At 37.4% G+C, this 16,454-nt stretch overlaps 9 non-coding genes across 9 annotated transcripts; all 9 read left to right on the top strand.

Annotated features, from left to right (window-relative positions):
- Window positions 1–6,007: 6,007 nt before the first annotated feature.
- Window positions 6,008–6,081, top strand: TRNAT-AGU (transfer RNA threonine (anticodon AGU)). The gene has a single exon. It is a non-coding gene; the product is annotated as a tRNA-Thr (tRNA).
- A 942-nt stretch (window positions 6,082–7,023) lies between these two features.
- TRNAT-AGU (transfer RNA threonine (anticodon AGU)) lies at window positions 7,024–7,097 on the top strand. The gene has a single exon. It is a non-coding gene; the product is annotated as a tRNA-Thr (tRNA).
- A 437-nt stretch (window positions 7,098–7,534) lies between these two features.
- TRNAT-CGU (transfer RNA threonine (anticodon CGU)) lies at window positions 7,535–7,607 on the top strand. The gene has a single exon. It is a non-coding gene; the product is annotated as a tRNA-Thr (tRNA).
- A 435-nt stretch (window positions 7,608–8,042) lies between these two features.
- On the top strand, window positions 8,043–8,116 carry TRNAT-AGU (transfer RNA threonine (anticodon AGU)). The gene has a single exon. It is a non-coding gene; the product is annotated as a tRNA-Thr (tRNA).
- A 945-nt stretch (window positions 8,117–9,061) lies between these two features.
- Window positions 9,062–9,135, top strand: TRNAT-AGU (transfer RNA threonine (anticodon AGU)). Its single transcript has one exon. It is a non-coding gene; the product is annotated as a tRNA-Thr (tRNA).
- A 942-nt stretch (window positions 9,136–10,077) lies between these two features.
- TRNAT-AGU (transfer RNA threonine (anticodon AGU)) lies at window positions 10,078–10,151 on the top strand. Its single transcript has one exon. It is a non-coding gene; the product is annotated as a tRNA-Thr (tRNA).
- A 435-nt stretch (window positions 10,152–10,586) lies between these two features.
- Window positions 10,587–10,659, top strand: TRNAT-CGU (transfer RNA threonine (anticodon CGU)). Its single transcript has one exon. It is a non-coding gene; the product is annotated as a tRNA-Thr (tRNA).
- A 435-nt stretch (window positions 10,660–11,094) lies between these two features.
- Window positions 11,095–11,168, top strand: TRNAT-AGU (transfer RNA threonine (anticodon AGU)). Its single transcript has one exon. It is a non-coding gene; the product is annotated as a tRNA-Thr (tRNA).
- Window positions 11,169–12,113: 945 nt separating this feature from the next.
- Window positions 12,114–12,187, top strand: TRNAT-AGU (transfer RNA threonine (anticodon AGU)). The gene has a single exon. It is a non-coding gene; the product is annotated as a tRNA-Thr (tRNA).
- The last annotated feature ends 4,267 nt before the right edge of the window (window positions 12,188–16,454 follow it).

Genomic DNA, 16,454 nt, shown 5'->3' with positions numbered 1-16,454 from the left:
GGAAATCCTGAGTTTAAATGTCAGCAGCACCTAACTGTTTTCTCCATGCTTTCGGAATAATTTTCATTTAACAAGTGTTGAATACAATTTAAGAATAAACGCATGGTTCTATGAATTTTAGAATAAGTTATCTTAAAAATTAAATATAATACTTGGTATTGTGAAGATTATTGTAGGAATGCATTGACTGAAATAGGGGGAAAAAATGAAAAAGAACAAGATAAAGGTGAATGATCATATGGCTGAGATACCCGCCACCCCCTCTCAACACAATCCCCAAAAAGGAGGGAAACCGGAAACAGTTTTTAAAGTTTTTGGATGTGGGAGGGAGTGACCCTCCCCGGCCGTATTTATTAAAACAAAAAATTAAAACATTAAACGTTTCATGTTATGTACAATTTCATTATCACATTGCGATGTTTGGCTAACCTTAACATATTCTCTAATACAGAGGTTCTCCTAGCCGAACTAGCATCCTACAAAAACATTCTCTAGAAACACTGAAATTGTACATCCTAACGTTTAAGGGCCAACGGCAAGGTCATAACCGGTGTCAAGATCCCTAACCGGACTTACCCCTCCCACTTGGGAGGGGCGACAGCACAGAGGCTTACCTCAAGTGCAACTACTAACAATTTCCCTTGACTTGACGGGGGCACTTAAGACTCGACGCCATTTAAAGGTCGTTCGAAGACTTGTGTGTGGTATCTAGAAGGTATCGTGGACCTCACCCCACCCCACACAACTTACCGCATCTGCCGTCGCAGATGACACTGGCCCCGGGAAATTCCCCCAGGAGGGGGCTGTGACCCCTCCTACAAAGGAAGGGGCCTTGACCGCCTTTCCTTTACTTCCGGCGACCCGCCCTTAGACGGGACCGCCTCCCCACTGAGGGGCCAATGGCCACCTCTCCCGAGCGCTCCCATCCGTGTTGGGTGACGCCCACTCATAGGGATCTACCAATTAGTGCTCACCGATCATGACCTTACCGCCACAGGTCCGGATAGTTGACCGGCTATCCGGACCCCCCACAAAACTCCTACCTAAAGGTCATGTTTTAACGATTTTAACCAAGCTAGGAAGTCACCTATGAGTAACTCATTCCCCACCCTCGACAAATGCACACCATCCCCCAGATACATACTGTCATCATTAATACAACTATGCGAGATCGAATGCAATGTCTTGGAACGGAACAACCTACTCACTTTGTTATTAAATTTTCTAACAGAATGATTCAAAGCAGGGATCGAGATAGCCCCCCGCCACACTTTTCGTGGGATCATATGAGACCACGCAATTATGCACCCCCGGAACTCTCCTTGCTAACCAACTTACCGTGGAAAGCATAGCCTCCAGGAGAAGTCGTCTACCGGTGGTGACCAAATCATTGCCCCCCAAATGCACTATGACTATGGACGGCGGTGACCTCATCCGCTCTAACAAACCCTCAAAAAATTCCTGAAACTGGTCAATACAGAGACCGCCCCTTCCGTAGAAGGACACTCTGTACCCGTATTCCCCAGGTACGTGAATCATGTCACCTGCTTTGAATACGTCTGCGGCCCGTCTCACGTATGAGTGGCCCACGACCCACACCTCCTTCCTCACGGCCGGTGACGTGCGACCGCTGGCCTGGTGTTGGGTCGACTGCACAGTCCGCCCTGCCGCGTAGGCTTGCGCAACTGAAAACAAACAAAAGACAAGAAGCGTGAGTACATGATTACAGCTTCACAACATGTGCAATCGCACATACCTCTTATAACAATTGGAGGACCAGCGCCCCACACGTTTCACTTGTTCTACATTAAGACCCCTGGCTGTAGCTTCAGTGGCAGCCCCTATTCGAAAGGAATGGGTCCCAAATTCGCCCGGGTCCAAGCCCGCTGCGGCAATGGTCATTGCAAGCACCCGCTGAAACTGAAACCTCGTCAGCGGGGTGGCGTCTGCATGCCTCAACAATGTCCCCCCCCATGATGCCACCCTTCGTGCTAGGTAATCTTCTAAGCACTGTACCGGACACATGGGTGACTCGGGGTTCCTGCGAATGATCGTGCAGTCCCCTCTCCCATCTTGGTCAGTCTTGGACCTGAGAAAGGAGACAATCATTGCATCACCCCTGATCTGAACATGTTCCCTGCACAAGCCCCCCGCCACATCCTGTTTGTTCCTTGCAACTAGCTCACTAACTCTCATAGCCCCGTGAAATGCCAGCGTAAATGCAGTCCGGAACAAACAGGTCTCGAAAGGGGACGAGCATGTGTCAGGGAGTGTGGCCAGTAACTGGGACAACCTGTCTAAACCTATCGGTCGTCTTACGTCTACTCTGCGACCCTCTAGGCGTTGCCACCCACGCAGCGCTTTCTGTACTGTAAAAGACGCTGTTGGGTCCAGGATGCCATGGGCCCTGGCAACAAAAGAAATGGCGGCACGATGCCTTTGGGCCGTAGCCACCGATTTCCCAGCCTTACGTAAGGACATTAGAAAAAGTACAACCCACTCTTCCTGACCCCAAAGTCCCCCTCTCTCTGCCCCTAAAAAGGCTAAATAGGCCTGGAACGCCCCTTCATATGCCTTCCTTGTCCTGGGTGCTAGACTCTCTCCCACGAGGTGACGAAGTTCGGGGCACCGAGAGACCAGAGAGCTTCGGGAAGGGTGCCGGCTCCGGGTCCGCTGAGGGAAGGAAACCCGAGAAAGCCTGCATGTGAAAACGAGACAGTGCATCAGCAGCCTGATTCATCACTCCTGGGACATGTTTTGCTCTGAATACCACGTTCAGTTGCATACACAGTAGGACAATTTCTTTGAGCAGCCTCAAAATCATTTTACAATGGGCTGCCTGACTATTGATGCATTCTACCACGGTCATATTGTCGGACCAGAACACTACAGAATGATCTCTGAACCCTTCTGGCCAGGTTCTCAGGGCCACCAGAATGGGAAATAGTTCAAGGAAAGCAATATTACTCGTTAACCCCTTCTCGTGCCACCATAGGGGCCACCTTTGAGCAGACCACTTTGTGCCGAAGATGGCGCCAAAGCCTATGCTTCCTGCTGAATCTGTCCATAGCCCAAGCTCTTCCGAGGACACGGCTGGCTTGTTCCAGACGACTCGGCCATTGAAGTCCGCCAAAAATGCTAACCAAATCCGCATGTCCTGGCGGACCTCAGCCGATAACCTCGTGCGATGATGACCCTCCTTTAGGCCAACCATCGCTTGGGCAATTGAGCGGGAAAAAGGGCGAGCCATTGGGATCACCCTCAAGGCAAAGTTCAACTTTCCCACTAATTGTTGCAACTGATGCAGTGTAACCTTAGATGCATTCAAACATACTTGGAGGGCTGCCCTGAATTTTAACACTTTGCTAGCTGGTAAACGGAAACACCCCTCCCTTGAGTCCAACTCGATCCCCAAAAACTCGAGGCAAGTCGTGGGACCCATAGTTTTACCCGGTGCCAATGGCACGCCAAAATGACCCATCAACACACAGAATTCAGCTAAGGCCTGAGCACATGCGGGATTTCCGGCGGGACCAAGGAACAAAAAATCGTCAAGGTAGTGCATTACATTTCGGAAACCCGTTTTCTTAGTGAACACCCATTGCAGGAAAGTACTGAATTGTTCAAAATAAGCACATGATATAGAGCATCCCATTGGCATACACCTATCCATGTAAAATGACCCCTGAAACCCGAATCCCAGAAGACGCTGATCGTCTGGGTGTACCGGGAGCAACCGGAACGCTGACTCGATATCTGATTTCGCCATCAACGTCCCGGGCCCCAGGCGATTCAAGATGGCTACTGCCTCATCAAACGATGCGTATCGCACCGAACAAACTTCTGGATCAATTGCGTCGTTCACCGAAAGACCATGTGGAGCAGACAGGTTATGGATCAAACGAAACTCACCTGGGTCCTTCTTGGGGACCACCCCTAACGGAGAACAAACAAAATCCGGTACCGGGGGTATACAAAACGGGCCGGCGACCCGTCCCCGGCTAAGCTCTTTCTGAATTTTCTCTTGCACTACAGATGTATGTTGTAAAACGGAAAGTTGGTTTTTGCAAATCCCTACACCCTGAAAGTCCCCCACCGGGATGCGGAAACCATGTGTAAAACCGTTCCGCAGCACCCCAGCGGAAGTACGATCCGGGTATTCACTGAGCCAGGGAATCATCGCCAGGGTATCAATCGGGGTTGGTAAAGGCGCCCCTCGGACTAGTTCAGACCTGTTTGGCGCCTCCCTTTCCCCCATTCTCACCCGTTCTGGCTCTGCACGATGACTCAGGATGGGACGACCCACACGTACTACACTCGTGTTTGAACTTACACGATCCCGGAGGTCTGTTACATTTCCCTTTGTTGAAATTAAAGCAGAAACCCTTTCTCCCTGAATTGCCTGCGGGCCTCGACTGATCGTCGGTGCTCGTACTTGGTCGAAAGGGCGTCCCCACATTTTGGCGGGAGTAATCAACAACATTGCTCCCAACCAATGGCATTCTTAACATTCCTGATTCCTTCATTTTGTCCCATGTTACAGAATCATAACAATCCCAAGTCAAACTCTTGTTATGTTCTTTTTCTTTCCTGAACAGATTGTCATAACAAAACCAATGGTTACCTTGATACGCTGTCGAGTAACCCATAATTCGTGATTGATAAATGGGAAACTCAGGAAGCAACTCGGGCCTACGTTCCCCCAGAATTGATGTAAAAATTCCCCACGCATTGCCCCAGTTGCCAATATTCTCATTTATCTTAAAGGCGGCCATTTTTGCGCGCCAAACACTCGGATGCATTAGGTCCTTTTGACTTCTAACATTCTCCACCTCATAATGATCAACAAGCAAGGCGAAAATATTCACGTACTCCCCAGCCCAAATCTTTTCCTTTATAGCTAAAGGCACATGTTGACCCAATCTCTCTCTACGAGAGGGTGCTGACTCGTCCCTTGCAATCGGCAATGGCCGCTTACCTGCACCGGACGCAGCTTCTGCCAACGGCGCAGCCACTTTAGCTGCATCTCTCTTCTCACGAAGCCCTTTTATCAGCGCCTGTGCCTCGGCGGCCGTGGCGCCATCACTACTATCCCCCAACCAAGCTGCTAGCTGTGCTGCCAGCTCGGGGGGCATGTCTTCCTTGGATGTCGGGGTGACGACAACGGGGATTGGATTCCCCTCCCTCGGTACTGGGGTCGGCGCCTCGAGCGGGGCAGAGGGAACCGGGACGTCTCCACCGGCTGGAACCCTTCTCGGCCTCTTTGGTCTACCTTCAGCCGGCGCAGAGCCCGAACCCTCCTCCCCGTCTCGCTCCGCCAACCGTTTCTTTATGTCGGACACCTCTTTGCAAAGAGCCCGCACCATCTGGTCGGTCGTCATTCTCTTTGCGCCTTTCTTGGGCATCTCTCCGACGAAGTATCTAAAAGACAAAGAGAAAAGATTAAAACGCTCAAAATTGGCTCTTCGTTCTGTCCCGAGCTCACGGGTAGCGAGGAGGTGCAGCTTCGGAGCACAAGAACAAGAGGACGTCTTCTGGTCTTGCGTCTCTTTTTATCCGTCTTCAGGGCGGGCGAGAACCCGCCCCTGCCTGCCCCTAGGGCGGGGCTGGCTACGTCGGTGTCTAGGCCAGCCCACTCTAGGGCGGGAAAAGGCACGCCCCGGCTACGCCGCTTCGGGCATACCAGCCGAGACGCGCCTCCCGCCACAAAATGGCTTCCCGGGGGGATCGAGGCACTCCGCCATACGTTCGGGGGGACCGAGTGGTCGCCCCTTTCCACTCTATTGTTAAATTCAACTAATCCATTATTCAGCAAGGTATATTTTAAAATGATATGAATAGGGTAAACTTCAAATTAAAGAGGTGTTTTTGAATAAGTAAAGAGTCTTCATTCATCTTAAGTGTTTGAGTAGAGAAGTGTGTGAACTTAGAAAAGAATATGAAAGTGAAAAAGCAATATTCTCTTGAACACCATAAAGAAAAGTGTTTCAAAGTTAAGAATCAAGTGGGTGCTGTGGCTTAGCTGGTTAAAGCGCCTGTCTAGTAAACAGGAGATCCTGAGTTCAACTCTCAGCAGCGCCTTGCTTTTCTCATTATTATATAACAAATCATTTTCATTAGGTCTTATTCCGATACAATTAAAATATAAAAGTCTGATTCGTCTTACTGTTGAACAGATCATCTTAAACCTTATAAAAACCCAAGTATTTTCAAGATTATAGAATAAATACTGTTATTGCAAAATGAAAAAATACATATCTATGAGAAAGACGTAGATGAAATTTATACCTAGATTTGAGCAATATTAATACCTTCATGAAAAAAATTGTAAAGAATTCAAAAAATGAAATTGGGTTTTATAAGAGTACCTGTTTATTAAAACATATTAATACTTGCGTAGTGATTGAGTATCTTTTCATGTTTAAGATAACAATATATATAAAGAAGAATTTATAGCAGGAAACACATTTTCATCATCAAAAATAAATTATTTATGCATTTTTTACTATTAATGTTGGTGCTGTGGCTTAGTGGTTAAAGCGCCTGTCTCGTAAACAGGAAATCCTGAGTTCAAATTTCTGCAGCACCTAACTGTTTTCTCCATGCTTTTGGAATAATTGTCATCAAACAAGTGTTGAATACAATTTAAGAATAAACATCTGGGTCTATGAACTTTAGAATAAGTTATCTTAAAAATAAATAAAATGCTTGGTATTGTGAAGATTTTTGTAGGAATGCATTGACTGAAATAGGGAAAAGAAAATGACAAAGAACAAGATAGAGGTGAATGATCACTCTATTGTTGAATTCAACTAATCCATTCTTTGGCAAGGTATATTTTAAAATGATATGAATAGGGTAAACTTCAAATTAGAGAGGTGTTTTTGAATAAGTGAAGAGTCTTCATTCATCTTAAGTGTTTGAGTAGAGAAGTGTGTGAACTTAGAAAAGAATTTGAAAGTGAAAAAGCAATATTCTCTTGAACACCATAAAGAAAAGTGTTTCAAATTTAAGAATCAAGTGGGTGCTGTGGCTTAGCTGGTTAAAGCGCCTGTCTAGTAAACAGGAGACCCTGAGTTCAACTCTCAGCAGCGCCTTGCATTTCTTATTGTTATATAACAAATCATTTTCATTAGGTCTTATTCCGATACAATTAAAATATAAAAGTCTGTTTCATCTTACTGTTGAACAGATCATCTTAAACCTTATAAAAACCCAAGTATTTTCAAGAATATAGAATGAATACAGTTATTGCAAAATGAAAAAAAGACATATCTATGAGAAAGCCGTAGATGAAATTTCTACCTAGATTTGAGCAATATTAATACCTTCATGAAAAAAAATTGTAAAGAATTCAAGAAATGAAATTGGGTTTTATAAGAGTACCTGCTTATTAAAACATATTAATACTTGCATAGTGGTTGAGTATCTTTTCGTGTTTAAGATTACAATACATATAAAGAAGAATTTATAGCAGGAAACACATTTTCATCATCAACAATAAATTATTTTTGCATTTTTTACTATTAACCTTGGTGCTGTGGCTTAGTGGTTAAAGCGCCTGTCTCGTAAACAGGAAATCCTGAGTTCAAATCTCAGCAGCACCTAACTGTTTTCTTCATGCTTTCCGAATAGTTTTCATCAAACAAGTGTTGAATACAATTTAAGAATAAACATCTGGTTATATGAACTTTAGAATAAATTATCTTAAAAATTAAATTTAATGCTTGGTATTGTGAAGATTTTTGTAGGAATGCATTGACTGAAATAGGGAAAAGAAAATGACAAAGAACAAGATAGAGGTGAATGATCACTCTATTGTTGAATTTAAATAATCCATTCTTCAGCAAGTTATATTTTAAACTGATATGAATAGGGTAAACTTCAAATTAGAGAGGTGTTTTTGAATAAGTGAAGAGTCTTCATTCATCTTAAGTGTTTGAGTAGAGAAGTGTGTGAACTTAGAAAAGAATATGAAAGTGAAAAAGCAATATTCTCTTGAACACCTTAAAGAAAAGTGTTTCAAAATTAAGAAGCAAGTGGGTGCTGTGGCTTAGCTGGTTAAAGCGCCTGTCTAGTAAACAGGAGATCCTGAGTTCAAATCTCAGCAGCGCCTTGCTTTTCTCATTGTTATATAACAAATCATTTTCATTAGGTCTTATTCCGATACAATTAAAATATAAAAGTCTGATTCATCTTACTGTTGAACAGATCATCTTAAACCTTATAAAAACCCAAGTATTTTCAAGATTATAGAATGAATACTGTTATTGCAAAATGAAAAAAATACATATCTATGAGAAAGACGTAGATGAAATTTCTACCTAGATTTGAGCAATATTAATACCTTCATGAAAAAAAATTGTAAAGAATTCAAGAAATGAAATTGGGTTTTATAAGAGTACCTGTTTATTAAAACATATCAATCCTCGTGTAGTGATTGAGTATCTTTTCGTGTTTAAGGTTACAATACATATAAAGAAGAATTTATAGTAGAAAACACATTTTCATCATCAACAATAAATTATTTATGCATTTTTTACTATTAATGTTGGTGCTGTGGCTTAGTGGTTAAAGTGCAAGTCTCGTAAACAGGAAATTCTGAGTTCAAATCTCAGCAGCACCAAACTGTTTTCTCCATGCTTTCCGAATAATTTTCATCAAACAAGTGTTGAATTCAATTTAAGTATAAACATCTGGTTCTATGAATTTTAGAATAAGTTATCTTAAAAATTAAATGAAATGCTTGGTATTGTGAAGATTTTTGTAGGAATGCATTGACTTAAATAGGGAAAAGAAAATGACAAAGAACAAGATAGAGGTGAATGATCACTCTATTTTCGAATTCAACTAATCCATTCTTCAGCAAGGTATATTTTAAAATGATATGAATAGGGTAAACTTCAAATTAGAGAGGTGTTTTTGAATAAGTGAAGAGTCTTCATTCATCTGAAGTGTTTGAGTAGAGAAGTGTGTGAACTTAGAAAAGAATATGAAAATGAAAAAGCAATATTCTCTTGAACACCATAAAGAAAAGTGTTTCAAAATCAAGAATCAAGTGGGTGCTGTGGCTTAGCTGGTTAAAGCGCCTGTCTAGTAAACAGGAGATCCTGAGTTCAACTCTCAGCAGCGCCTTGCATTTCTCATTGTTATATAACAAATCATTTTCATTAGGTCTTATTCCGATACAATTAAAATATAAAAGTCTGATTCATCTTACTGTTGAACAGATCATCTTAAACCTTATAAAAATCCAAGTATTTTCAAGATTATAGAATAAATACTGTTATTGCAAAATGAAAAAATACATATCTGTGAGAAAGACGTAGATGAAATTTATACCTAGATTTGAGCAATATTAATACCTTCATGAAAAAAATTGTAAAGAATTCAAAAAATGAAATTGGGTTTTATAAGAGTACCTGTTTATTAAAACATATTAATACTTGCGTAGTGATTGAGTATCTTTTCATGTTTAAGATAACAATATATATAAAGAAGAATTTATAGCAGGAAACACATTTTCATCATCAAAAATAAATTATTTATGCATTTTTTACTATTAATGTTGGTGCTGTGGCTTAGTGGTTAAAGCGCCTGTCTCGTAAACAGGAAATCCTGAGTTCAAATTTCTGCAGCACCTAACTGTTTTCTCCATGCTTTTGGAATAATTGTCATCAAACAAGTGTTGAATACAATTTAAGAATAAACATCTAGATCTATGAACTTTAGAATAAGTTATCTTAAAAATAAATAAAATGCTTGGTATTGTGAAGATTTTTGTAGGAATGCATTGACTGAAATAGGGAAAAGAAAATGACAAAGAACAAGATAGAGGTGAATGATCACTCTATTGTTGAATTTAACTAATCCATTCTTCAGCAAGGTATATTTTAAAATGATATGAATAGGGTAAACTTCAAATTAGAGAGGTGTTTTTGAATAAGCGAAGAGTCTTCATTCATCTTAAGTGTTTGAGTAGAGAAGTGTGTGAACTTAGAAAAGAATATGAAAGTGAAAAAGCAATATTCTCTTGAACACCTTAAAGAAAAGTGTTTCAAAATTAAGAAGCAAGTGGGTGCTGTGGCTTAGCTGGTTAAAGCGCCTGTCTAGTAAACAGGAGATCCTGAGTTCAAATCTCACCAGCGCCTTGCTTTTCTCATTGTTATATAACAAATCATTTTCATTAGGTCTTATTCCGATACAATTAAAATATAAAAGTCTGATTCATCTTACTGTTGAACAGATCATCTTAAACCTTATAAAAATCCAAGTATTTTCAAGATTATAGAATAAATACTGTTATTGCAAAATGAAAAAATACATATCTGTGAGAAAGACGTAGATGAAATTTATACCTAGATTTGAGCAATATTAATACCTTCATGAAAAAAATTGTAAAGAATTCAAAAAATGAAATTGGGTTTTATAAGAGTACCTGTTTATTAAAACATATTAATACTTGCGTAGTGATTGAGTATCTTTTCATGTTTAAGATAACAATATATATAAAGAAGAATTTATAGCAGGAAACACATTTTCATCATCAACAATAAATTATTTTTGCATTTTTTACTATTAACCTTGGTGCTGTGGCTTAGTGGTTAAAGCGCCTGTCTCGTAAACAGGAAATCCTGAGTTCAAATCTCAGCAGCACCTAACTGTTTTCTCCATGCTTTCCGAATAGTTTTCATAAAACAAGTGTTGAATACAATTTAAGAATAAACATCTGGTTCTATGAACTTTAGAATAAATTATCTTAAAAATTAAATTTAATGCTTGGTATTGTGAAGATTTTTGTAGGAATGCATTGACTGAAATAGGGAAAAGAAAATGACAAAGAACAAGATAGAGGTGAATGATCACTCTATTGTTGAATTCAACTAATCCATTCTTCAGCAAGGTATATTTTAAAATGATATGAATAGGGTAAACTTCAAATTAGAGAGGTGTTTTTGAATAAGTGAAGAGTCTTCATTCATCTTAAGTGTTTGAGTAGAGAAGTGTGTGAACTTAGAAAAGAATATGAAAGTGAAAAAGCAATATTCTCTTGAACACCTTAAAGAAAAGTGTTTCAAAATTAAGAAGCAAGTGGGTGCTGTGGCTTAGCTGGTTAAAGCGCCTGTCTAGTAAACAGGAGATCCTGAGTTCAAATCTCAGCAGCGCCTTGCTTTTCTCATTGTTATATAACATATCATTTTCATTAGGTCTTATTCCGATACAATTAAAATATAAAAGTCTGATTCATCTTACTGTTGAACAGATCATCTTAAACCTTATAAAAACCCAAGTATTTTCAAGATTATAGAATGAATACTGTTATTGTAAAATGAAAAAAATACATATCTATGAGAAAGACGTAGATGAAATTTCTACCTAGATTTGAGCAATATTAATACCTTCATGAAAAAAAATTGTAAAGAATTCAAGAAATGAAATTGGGTTTTATAAGAGTACCTGTTTATTAAAACATATCAATCCTCGTGTAGTGATTGAGTATCTTTTCGTGTTTAAGGTTACAATAGATATAAAGAAGAATGTATAGTAGAAAACACATTTTCATCATCAACAATAAATTATTTATGCATTTTTTACTATTAATGTTGGTGCTGTGGCTTAGTGGTTAAAGTGCAAGTCTCGTAAACAGGAAATCCTGAGTTCAAATCTCAGCAGCACCAAACTGTTTTCTCCATGCTTTCCGAATAATTTTCATCAAACAAGTGTTGAATTCAATTTAAGTATAAACATCTGGTTCTATGAACTTTAGAATAAGTTATCTTAAAAATTAAATAAAATGCTTGGTATTGTGAAGATTTTTGTAGGAATGCATTGACTTAAATAGGGAAAAGAAAATGACAAAGAACAAGATAGAGGTGAATGATCACTCTATTGTTGAATTCAACTAATCCATTCTTCAGCAAGGTATATTTTAAAATGATATGAATAGGGTAAACTTCAAATTAGAGAGGTGTTTTTGAATAAGTGAAGAGTCTTCATTCATCTGAAGTGTTTGAGTAGAGAAGTGTGTGAACTTAGAAAAGAATATGAAAATGAAAAAGCAATATTCTCTTGAACACCATAAAGAAAAGTGTTTCAAAATCAAGAATCAAGTGGGTGCTGTGGCTTAGCTGGTTAAAGCGCCTGTCTAGTAAACAGGAGATCCTGAGTTCAACTCCCAGCAGCGCCTTGCTTTTCTCATTGTTATATAACAAATCATTTTCATTAGGTCTTATTCCGATACAATTAAAATATAAAAGTTTGATTCATCTTACTGTTGAAAAGATCATCTTAAACCTTATAAAAACCCAAGTATTTTCAATATTATAGAATGAATACTGTTATTGCAAAATGAAAAAAATACATATCTATGAGAAAGCCGTAGATGAAATTTCTACCTAGATTTGAGCAATATTAATACCTTCATGAAAAAAAATTGTAAAGAATTCAAGAAATAAATATTGGGTTTTATAAGAGTACCTGCTTATTAAAACATATTAATACTTGCATAGTGATTGAGTATCTTTTCGTGTGTAAGATTACAATACATATAAAGAAGAATTTATAGCAGGAAACACATTTTCATCATCAACAATAAATTATTTTTTGCATTTTTTACTATTAACGTTGGTGCTGTGGCTTAGTGGTTAAAGCACCTGTCTCGTAAACAGGAAATCCCGAGCTCAAATCTAAGCAGCACCTAACTGTTTTCTCCATGCTTTCCGAATAATTTTCATCAAACAAGTGTTGAATACAATTTAAGAATAAACATCTGGTTCTATGAACTTTAGAATAAATTATCTTAAAAATTAAATTTAATGCTTGGTATTGTGAAGATTTTTGTAGGAATGCATTGACTGAAATAGGGAAAAGAAAATGACAAAGAACAAGATAGAGGTGAATGATCACTCTATTGTTGAATTCAACTAATACATTCATCAGCAAGGTATATTTTAAAATGATATGAATAGGGTAAACTTCAAATTAGAGAGGTGTTTTTGAATAAGTGAAGGGTCTTCATTCATCTTAAGTGTTTGAGTAGAGAAGTGTGTGAACTTAGAAAAGAATTTGAAAGTGAAAAAGCAATATTCTCTTGAAGACCATAAAGAAAAGTGTTTCAAATTTAAGAATCAAGTGGGTGCTGTGGCTTAGCTGGTTAAAGCGCCTGTCTAGTAAACAGGAGATACTGAGTTCAACTCTCAGCAGTGCCTTGCTTTTCTCATTATTATATAACAAATCATTTTCATTAGGTCTTATTCCGATACAATTAAAATATAAAAGTCTGATTCATCTTACTGTTGAACAGATCATCTTAAACCTTATAAAAAACCAAGTATTTTCAAGAATATAGAATGAATACAGTTATTACAAAATGAAAAAAAGACATATCTATGAGAAAGACGTAGATGAAATTTCTACCTAGATTTGAGCAATATTAATACCTTCATGAAAAAAAATTGTAAAGTATTCAAGAAATGAAACTGGGTTTTATAGGAGTATCTGTTTATTAAAACATATTAATACTTGATCAGTGATTGAGTATCTTTTCGTGTTTTAGATTACAATACATATAAAGAAGAATTTATAGCAGGTAACACATTTTCATCATCAACAATAAATTATTTATGCATTTTTTACTATTAATGTTGGTGCCCTGGCTTAGTGGTTAAAGCGCCTATCTTGTAAACAGGAAATCCTGAGTTCAAATCTCAGCAGCACCTAACTGTTTTCTCCATGCTTTCCGAATAATTTTCATCAAACAAGCGTTGAATACAATTTAAGAATAAACATCTGGTTCTATGAACTTTAGAATAAATTATCTTAAAAATTAAATTTAATGCTTGGTATTGTGAAGATTTTTGTAGGAATGCATTGACTGAAATAGGGAAAAGAAATGACAAAGAACAAGATAGAGGCGAATGATCACTCTATTGTTGAATTCAACTAATACATTCATCAGCAAGGTATATTTTAAAATGATATGAATAGGGTAAACTTTAAATTAGAGAGGTGTTTTTGAATAAGTGAAGAGTCTTCATTCATCTTAAGTGTTTGAGTAGAGAAGTGTGTGAACCTAGAAAAGAATTTGAAAGTGAAAAGGCATTATTCTCTTGAACACCATAAAGAAAAGTGTTTAAAAGTGAAGAATAAAGTGGGTGCTGTGGCCTAGCTGGTTAAAGCGCCTGTCTAGTAAACAGGAGATCTTGAGTTCAACTCTCAGCAGCGCCTTGCTTTTCTCATTGTTATATAACAAATCATTTTCAATAGGTCTTATTCCGATACAATTAAAATATAAAAGTCTGATTCATCTTACTGTTGAACAGATCATCTTAAACCTTATAAAAACCCAAGTATTTTCAAGAATATAGAATGAATACAGTTATTGCAAAATGAAAAAAAGACATATCTATGAGAAAGACGTAGATGAAATTTCTACCTAGATTTGAGCAATATTAATACCTTCATTAAAAAAAATTGTAAAGTATTCAAGAAATGAAACTGGGTTTTATAAGAGTATTTGTTTATTAAAACATATTAATACTTGATCAGTGATTGAGTATCTTTTCGTGTTTTAGATTACAATACATATAAAGAAGAATTTATAGCAGGTAACACATTTTCATCATCAACAATAAATTATTTATGCATTTTTTAATATTAATGTTGGTACCCTGGCTTAGTGGTTAAAGCGCCTATCTTGTAAACAGGAAATCCTGAGTTCAAATCTCAGCAGTACCTAACTGTTTTCTCCATGCTTTCCGAATAATTTTCATCAAACAAGTGTTGAATACAATTTAAGAATAAACATCTGGTTCTATGAACTTAAGAATAAGTTATTTTAAAAATTAAATAAAATGCTTGGTATTATGAAGATTTTTGTAGGAATGCATTGACTGAAATAGGGAAAAGAAAATGACAAAGAACAAGATAGAGGTGAATGATCACTCTATTGTTGAATTCAACTAATCCATTCTTCAGCAAGGTATATTTTAAAATGATATGAATAGGGTAAACTTCAAATTAGAGAGGTGTTTTTGAATAAGTGAAGAGTCTTCATTCATCTTAAGTGTTTGAGTAGAGAAGTGTGTGAACTTAGAAAAGAATATGAAAGTGAAAAAGCAATATTCTCTTGAACACCATAAAGAAAAGTGTGTCAAAATTAAGAATCGAGTGGGTACTGTGGCTTAGCTGGTTAAAGTGCCTGACTAGTAAACAGGAGATCCTGAGTTCAACTCTCAGCAGCGCCTTGCTTTTCTCATTGTTATATAAAAAATCATTTTCATTAGGTCTTATTCTGATACAATTAAAATATAAAAGTCTGATTCATCTTACTGTTGAAAAGATCATCTTAAACCTTATAAAAACCCAAGTATTTTCAAGATTATAGAATGAATACTGTTATTGCAAAATGAAAAAAATACATATCTATGAGAAAGCCGTAGATGAAATTTCTACCTAGATTTGAGCAATATTAATACCTTCATGAAAAAAATTGTAAAGAATTCAAGAAATGAAATTGGGTTTTATAAGAGTACCTGCTTATTAAAACATATTAATACTTGCATAGTGATTGAGTATCTTTTCGTGTTTAAGATTACAATACATATAAAGAAGAATTTATAGCAGGAAACACATTTTCATCATCAACAATAAATTATTTTTGCATTTTTAACTATTAACGTTGGTGCTGTGGCTTAGTGGTTAAAGCGCCTGTCTTGTAAATAGGAAATCCGGAGTTTAAATGTCAGCAGCACCTAACTGTTTTCTCCATGCTTTCCGAATAATTTTCATCAAACAAGTGTTGAATACAATTTAAGAATAAACCTCTGGTTTTATGAACTTTAGAATAAATTATCTTAAAAATTAAATTTAATGCTTGGTATTGTGAAGATTTTTGTAGGAATGCATTGACTGAAATAGGGAAAAGAAAATGACAAAGAATAAGATAGAGGTGAATGATCACTCTATTGTTGAATTTAACTAATCCATTCTTCAGCAAGTTATATTTTAAAATGATATGCATAGGGTAAACTTCAAATTAGAGAGGTGTTTTTGAATAAGCGAAGAGTCTTCATTCATCTTAAGTGTTTGAGTAGAGAAGTGTGTGAACTTAGAAAAGAATATGAAAGTGAAAAAGCAATATTCTCTTGAACACCATAAAGAAAAGTGTTTCAAAATTAAGAATCGAGTGGGTACTGTGGCTTAGCTGGTTGAAGTGCCTGTCTAGTAAACAGGAGATCTTGAGTTCAACTCTCAGCAGCGCCTTGCTTTTCTCATTGTTATATAACAAATCATTTTCATTAGGTCTTATTCCGATACAATTAAAATATAAAAGTCTGATTCATCTTACTGTTGAACAGATCATCTTAAACCTTATAAAAACCCAAGTATTTTCAAGATTATAGAATGAATACAGTTATTGCAAAATGAAAAAAAGACATATCTATGAGAAAGAC

This window comes from Lissotriton vulgaris, chromosome 12, assembly GCF_964263255.1.
Source record: "Lissotriton vulgaris chromosome 12, aLisVul1.2, whole genome shotgun sequence".
In the NCBI taxonomy this organism is placed as follows: domain Eukaryota; kingdom Metazoa; phylum Chordata; class Amphibia; order Caudata; family Salamandridae; genus Lissotriton; species Lissotriton vulgaris.
This window is presented reverse-complemented; position numbering and strand designations above follow the sequence as displayed.